We start from the raw sequence: 8503 nt of genomic DNA on the forward strand, positions 1-8503 counted from the left end.
TCGTCGGTCTTCTACCCCTTTTTTCCTACGGAACCGCTACTTTGCGTGGTCTCTGCTCTGCGTCGTTATGTTCAGGTCACTTCCCTCCTTCGGGTTTCATCTTCGGGACAACTATTGGTGTCTTACGTTAGACCTCACGTTCCCGTCTCTACTACCACCCTGGCCAGATGGGTTCGCTGGATCCTGTCTCTAGCAGGTGTGGAAGACACCTTCGGTGCCCACTCCGTTCGCGGAGCGGCGGCCTCGTCGGCTTTCTCCGCGGGAGCATCACTGGCAGACATCCTACGAGCCGCGGATTGGTCACGCGAAGCGACCTTTCGGACCTTCTATTTCCGCCCAAACTCGGGGGCAGCCACGTCTCTCCTTCATCAGCGTTAAAAATGCAAAATATGAAGCCTCCTGTCATGTGGTAAAATTGAAGATTATGCTAGCGTTAGTGTACTTATAATCTTAATTTTAGTAATGACAGGAGGCGAGTATTTTCCCACCCTCCACACCCTCGAGGGATGAAATCTCATGTAAGTATACCTATACTCTATCTTTTCCTTCATATTTTCTACCTGGTATATATAAGACGTGTGCTACCTGGTATATATAAGACGTGTACCTTATTTAACTACAGCTTCGTTACTGTTATTGTCATACTTAGACTAGGTACATTTCGTTAGAGTTTGTGCTGGGTTTATTACATTACTGCAAACAGTTGCCAGACCGGTTCCTAACCCTTTCCACACTCTCTTTCAGCATAACTTCAAGACAGTACAGCCTACATTCAGGATGGACAGGTTTGGACCTTCCTTCAGAAACCAGGACTTCGCAATAGGAAAAGTCATCTGTTGGTGCTTGTTTGGATCACCCTAGGACTTCGTATTTGAAAAGTCACCCGTTGGTGCATGTTGCAAGACTTTATCCGTTCTTTTAAAAATTTTTGTTATTGTATCTGATGTCGCTCTCGAAAGAGGGGGAGGAGCCTCATTACTGTGAATACTATACCTCCTACTTTCTTTTGATTGGTTAATGTTTTCACCTTTTCTTTACTGCTATGTGAGTTAGTAAAGAGAGTTAATGCAAAATACTCGCCTCCTGTCATTACTAAAATTAAGATTATAAGTACACTAACGCTAGCATAATCTTCAATTGTGGTACCTGATCCTAATGTGAATTGTAGTACCTGATCATAAAGTGAATTCTAGTATCTAATAATAATGTGAATTGTGGTACCTGATCATAGTTTGTGTCTGGAATATAAAGAAGTCAGCTGCAGATTGAACTGTGAATCTGCAGTCACCAAAAAAGTGTCTATTTCTTAACAGGCAAAATGATATAATATTTAATATCCCATAATCCTGTGAACTGAGTCTAAAATTACTACTTGTATGCCACCTGCCAATTATTCAGTAACGGAGATTATTAGAATTCTATAGATTTATTATTAAAGGAACACTATAGTCACCTAAATTACTTTAGCTAAATAAAGCAGTTTTAGTGAATAGATCATTCCCCTGCAATTTCACTGCTCTATTCACTGTCATTTAGGAGTTAAATCACTTTGTTTCTGTTTATGCAACACCTCCCCTGGCTATGATTGACAGAGCCTGCATGAAAAAAAAAACTGGTTTCACTTTCAAACAGATGTTATTTACCTTAAATAATTGTATCTCAATCTCTAAATTGAACTTTAATCACATACAGGAGGCTCTTGCAGGGTCTAGCAAGCTATTAACATAGCAGGGTATAAGAAAATCTTAATTAAACAGAACTTGCAATAAGGAAAGCCTAAATAGGGCTCTCTTTACAGGAAGTGTTTATGGAAGGCTGTGCAAGTCACATGCAGGGAGGTGTGACTAGGGTTCATAAACAAAGGGATTTAACTCCTAAATGGCAGAGGATTGAGCAGTGAGGCTGCATGGGGCATGTTCTATACACCAAAACTGCTTCATTAAGCTAAAGTTGTTCAGGTGACTATAGTGTCCCTTTAATATCAATGTAAAATAAAGAAATTACTTTTTGAATAATATGTGCATCAGGTAGTGATAAACAGGATACAAGCAAAATTGTTTCAGTATGAGGGGTTTGTCGTAATAACTTTGTTCTGCAATGTTTTGGTTTTTTGGCTTCTGTATTTTAACCCTTTCAGAGAGAACAGTTTGAGACATGATGTACCTGTCCCTTACATCTTCCATGAGATAGTTAAATTGTTTCCTGGTTTCCCTTCTGGCTATATTGGCCTAACATCTTCCTGACAATTCACACGTCAGTAAATTTCCTGTTAAATTTGTTGTTGTTTTTTTGCAGTCACAGGGTGACTGGGCACATTTTAAGGTCATTAGTTAGATGTATTGCTTTCTTCTTTTACACTGGTTTTATGGCACGAATATACCAACAACAGGACAGGTTTACACAGGAATACCTGCTTTAACACAGGTGGTCTATAAGAATAAATTTCAGTTCTGGAAACTTGGGTGTTAAGCGGACATGCTAATGGTAAAATAAACCTATAATTTTTAGTGTTAGATTTGTTAATTTATCTCTTTCGATTACTAGCCCTCTTTTTGTTTAAAAAAATAAAAAAAAAATGCCGGGTACAGTTATTCTAGGCGCCCTCCCTGCACCCCGATCTTCCCACTATGAGATTATCAATCATTGTGATTTCTGTCCAAATCAATCATTCTCTTCTAGGGTCATTCACCAAACTGAGAATTTACTGAGAATAAGTTGAGATAATTCAAAGTGAGTTTCACATTTAACAGCAAGTTAGCTGAAGTGGAATCACAGCCGAATTAGAGAATTTTCCCAATTCCCCTGTTCTGGGCTTAGATTTTACATTCACTGTGAATCCATTTGAATTCCCAACAATTCTCACGTTAGTAAATTACCTTGGTAGTGTTCTACAATGTCAGGGAAAAGCAACAGCATCAGCACAAAAAAACACTTTATTAAAGGAATACGCTAACCATAAATATATGGTTTGTAATGTTAGAGCATATTCTGTCCCAGTTTAGGGATTCATGGCCCACCTCTTTTAAATAAACAAAATTAAAAAAAAAGCCAAAAAACTGAGAAATTGAACTTACCTAGAATAGAGCTCTGCGTTCAATATTGATCAATATTGATGATCTCAGGATCTCCGCCAATCCTATGTGTCTCTGTGTGAAGCTTGAGCAGGATTTGAAAAAGGCACCAAACATGAAGACCTTTAAAAAAAATCAAATGTCTTCAATGCACAAGTGCCAATAGTGGCTGCAAGACTGACGGTGTTTAGATTGTCCTTTTAAGATGTCGTGGTTCTGGTGCTTAGAGTGTTGGGTTTCTTTTGTAAATACATGTATTATCAAAAATGGTAATCTATGCAGATTATTACATTGGTTCATATTCTGTAAACCTATAGCCTGTAGTGAGTAAATTATTGATTACATCATATGTTCATGAACTGTCATCAGTGGTTATTCAATAAAGGAACTTCTTCCAGTTGGAGAGACGTAGGTTGCCTTAGGAAAGGAAGAACGTCATGTAACCAATTGGATACCAGATGCCTCTCTCTTCTTGGACAGAGTGGGACCATAAAGAGCAGGTCTGGTGAGTCAGATGGGGCAGGAGGGGGTGATAAGGAAAGGAATTAGTAGAATCCTGCAGGGAGTTAGCCCACGATCACACCATGCACTCAGTGTGTGTTGGGCCTCTTCCCCTTTCTGACTCACACATTGTGGCAACTGATCTCCTGATGTTATTAATATTAAAAATTTTAATATCTGAAACATTAAAAAAATATTCAAATTCAGATATTTTGGCTCAAAATGAGCAAATTCCGGGGGGGGACCCGGACCTGATAGACCCGCTGCCACCCTGCCAGACGAGCAGAGACATGGGGAGAAGATCCCAAAAACCTTCAGCGACCGCTGCTAAAACGCAGCGCGACATAGGCCAGATGTGGACGGCCTCAACGCCATCACGAGATTCAAGGGAGCCCTCTCCCACGAGAGACCTGATACCTCAACAGTCTGACAGTGAGTACTTACCCCAGAGCTCACACCGGGCCACCCACGACACAGCCAGCACATCAGGACTTATGACCCCTGCCACAAAACAGGACATACAGGAGATGCTTATAAGCCTCCAGTCTAACCTCAAGAAAATGTGGGAAGCTGATCTGGCAACATTATCCACTGAGGTGCAGGCTGTCACTGTACGCACAAATGCCACAGAAACGGAGGTACTAACCCTGAAACAGGAATTCCAGACACTAAGCGACAAAGTGCTTCAACTACAAAAAGCCCAACTTGACACCAACAGACAAGTGAGCACCCTAGATGACAGAGGCAGAAGAAAAAATATAAAGATCAGGGGAGTTCCAGAAACCATCCCTCTAGAGGAACTACCACACTACGTGAGACGGCTGGTGGCATCCCTTCTGCCGGCGAAACAAGCTAAGTACTTTACGTTTGACGGGGTATACAGAATAGCCAAATCCCCCAGGGCCCCTGCCGCAGTACCGAGAGACATAATCCTCAGATGCCAAATAGTGGCCGACAAACTAGGATTAACAGCAGCGCTAAAGGGGAAAACTCCATACAACTTTGAAAATAGCCATATATCCTTTTTCCAGGACTTAAGCAGAGCCACCCTGCTGTGGCGGAAGAGCATGCAACCTCTCACAAGGGCACTGCAAGCGGAAAACCTAATGTACAGATGGGCAACCCCAAACACCCTGTGGGTCATGAAGGACGGACAATCCTATAAAGCCACAGCCCCGACGGATACACCAGCACTGCTAACAACACTGGGCCTACCCACAGACGGAAGCCGCGCGCTGGGAACACCTCGCTCCCAACCCAAGGCAGCCACACCTGAACCAAGGAGGAACAGGGACCCCACTACTTGAAGGGACATTAACGACCGTATGTCCCCCCCAAGTAGAACGAAAGATGGGAGAAAAGAGAGAGAGAAACCTACAGCTATTGCTGGGACTAATGGGCCTTACAAGGCCGCCTTTTATTACTATTGATACGCATGATTTCACTACCTTTCCTTTCCCTTTCAGGTTATTTCTTATATGTCTTTTCTTTTCTCATTTATGTATTAATCTGTCACACGTATGGTGAAATAACACATTTACTGGTACGACCTACTCACACAAACGCACAAGAGAGGGGACATAACCTTAAACGCCCTAAAATTCCGACGTACAGGTTGGGCACAGAATGCGCCCTCTGATTCCACACTCATCACCGCATCCCCCCCCCCCTTACGCTCCAGGGTAAAGGGGTAGAAACCAAAGGGGCACAAACAGGATACCACATGACCTCTAGACGCCCGTAACATTCGACATAACCCACGTGGCACCTGACAACCCCACACTACCTTAGCCAACGACATACGACTCATTACTTGCTCCCAGGACAGACAGCTCGCACAGCTGTAACATAAGACAACGTAATGGAGCAGCTCCTCCATGACATAACTCGAACAAATACTACGAATGACCACAGAAAAGTTCCACCCCGAGTTCACAATAGATCTACACTGACTTGGAGGTAAAATTCGAACACTTAGGTCACCACGTTATAACCACACAGACCACCACCTAAAAAATGTGCAAATATACTGTATGCCATATCAGATGTTTAACTGTTATTCTTTGACCACATGGAAGTGGCACCTACGATGGTTATGTTATGTGTCATGCAACATGCACCAAAAATAAAGAATTTATAAAAAAAAAAAATGAGCAAATTCCTTTTTAATAAATTATCCCACGTATATGTAAGCTTGGGAAATCCTGGGTAAAGAATTAATAGGTTTATAAACTAAAGTGAGAATTTGCAGGAATGCAAAGTTAATTTAGAGTGAATTTCAAATTTAAGGCCAAAATAGCTGAATTAGTATATTTTTCTAAGCCAGCTTTGCTCTGAGTTTGGCTACTGTGGCCTAACATTTATAATTCAATTTGAATTCCTGACAATTGTAATTTCTGTAAACAACCCTGTGTTTGATGAGAGAACACTTAGAACGGATACTTCTTTTGTGATAAAAATCGTCACATTTCCTTCACAAACAAAATCTTATCTTTTACTTATACTTTTTTGTTTTTAGACTATATGACTTTTGTTGAAGATGCCAAACAGGATTGCCTTCTCAATCCAGCAAGGATTGCAGCATCAATGTGGAAAATTATCGCTATTAATAAATCAGGTAAAATACAGTGGCAGATAGTGGCACCGTCTTACATCATATTAAATGGAGGAGAGAAAAGGGTCCAATGGATCAAGCAAGACACCTTTCACAGCTGACACTTCCTCAGAACCTCATTTCAAACCCAGATAGTAGTTAGATTTTGTGCAATTAAGGTTTGATGTGCCGCGCACCAGGTTTGCGACTTACATTTAAGCATTAAAACCCATGGGGTAACAGCATATTCTATTTTCATATTGTTTTGCAGAGTGTGACTGTGTGCTGATAACTGTGGGTAAAGACGTCCTATTATGCGTTCATGAATCAGGCTATAATAGGTTATAATAATGGTTTATTCACTGCACTAAAAACTGCTGAAGTGTTTACTGGGGTAACATTTAAAAGCAAACTCAAAAACTGCAAACGTATTCAATAAGGAAAGGTAGATTTAGCATATATTTGTTTTCACACATATTCTGTGATTTTTGTTATGTTGACCAGTTGTCCTTTGCTGTAAATAAATCCTGAACATTACTATATTTTAATTTGGAATTTGGCAGAAACGTTGCCAGTAGTTTATAGAATAAAACAAAAATGTTAATTTTACTTAAAAAAAAAAAAAAAAAACTATAAATGGTAAAACCAGAGAAAACGATAATTTGTTTGTATCTGCATATGTGTGACAGTGCATACATCTCATAGATTGTAAGCTCATACGAATAGGGCCTTGTTTAGTCTCCATGATCTTCCCAGCTTCACATCCTACGCAGAATCAGGGAAGACCATAAAGGTGCTTGGCTTCCAAACACTGTCTGACCCAATGTGCATCTATACTGCTGAATGATCCTGTTATATACTAAAGATATTGATGAATTTCTCTCTCTCCCTTTTTATTTTTTTTACATATACTACATTTAATTTTAGATCTTGATGAAAGGATTATTATATTAAAAGCCAAGTTTAAGGTGATAGTTGTTGTTTAAATCAAGGCCCACTTACAAACGGGGAGTTAGTAAGTAAAGTGTAGTGGTAGGCACAAAGGTTAGTGGGTTTCGTTTGCCTGGTAACTTATATGTCCATAGTTACCAAACTCGCAAAGCCAGCTTACTTACAGGGACTGTAGTTTTAGGTAATGGCAGAGATAATCAGGTGTCTTCTAAATACATTCATAAAGTTGGGGAAGCACAATGTGAGTAATTGAGAGAATAGGGAATGTCTATATTTATAATATTTGTAAAGATCCGGTAAACCTAAACCCCCTAATTTAGTTGGTAGTCAACAGAAATGGTGAGAAATTTGGGGTAGCTTAGGATTCCATATCTCTGCATTAGATAATGCTTGGATTCTCCTCACAGATCAAACAATGAAAAATGACCGCTATAGCCCCAGCAATATCATATAATCAATAAATTAAGCTAAAACAACTATGGCATCACATTGGAGAGCCCCATCAGGCAGATAGAAATAGGAATACAATGAATCGTTACACTCTAAAAATGGAAACTCGTATTAATGTTTTAAATCTCCAATTTTATAAAAACGAAGTAACAAGTGAATATAACAGGCCATTAATGTCAGATAAAAATTACCTGGGGGGCTGGAGGCGGTGCTTGCTACCTCCGCAGCTTGGAGAAGCACAGAGGGCACTGTGGTTTTTTCCCCCACACTGTAGGATGGTCACTGACTCACAGACTACATGTGTTTGAAAGATTTGTTACTGTGAGTGTGGATAGACTGTGGATAGTGGGTGGTCAATTGCCCACTGACCGTTACCTTTAATTTTTGGATAAATCAGCTGCTTTGAATGTAGAATGACTCCTATTCCCCATTTTTCAGAATATGAGATAGTGAAAAAGATCATTATCCATTATTATAAAGGAAATACTATAACTTCCTTTTTTTTTTTTTTTTTAATCCGTTGATATTATGGTCTAATTTTGACAAATCAGAATTGCAAAAACGCTTGATATTGTGTAGCCATTACTCCAGGCAACAATGTAGCTATTTTTTATTTTTTTGCATGGCAGCTCAGTCATAAGAGATTTTCCTTCTGTTCTGGCTATTTGAATAGTTTTCACAAATTCAGCGAAACAGTAATATGAAGTCAATTTTGCAAATGCCTCCCCCCCCCCCCTCTCTCTCCTCCAAAAAAAAAAAAGAATTCTGTTGAAGTGTATTGATACAACCAAAACTTTTCGCCCTGATAGTGTAACTTGACTCTTTTTATGATATTTTCTCATTACAAATCTCAGCAAATTGGAGTCTAGAAATGAATGGAACAGACAAAATACAATATAATGAAGGAATGATTCCTGGGCGCTCTCGAAAAAATTCA

Source organism: Pelobates fuscus, chromosome 4 (assembly GCF_036172605.1).
Source record: "Pelobates fuscus isolate aPelFus1 chromosome 4, aPelFus1.pri, whole genome shotgun sequence".
Taxonomy (NCBI): domain Eukaryota; kingdom Metazoa; phylum Chordata; class Amphibia; order Anura; family Pelobatidae; genus Pelobates; species Pelobates fuscus.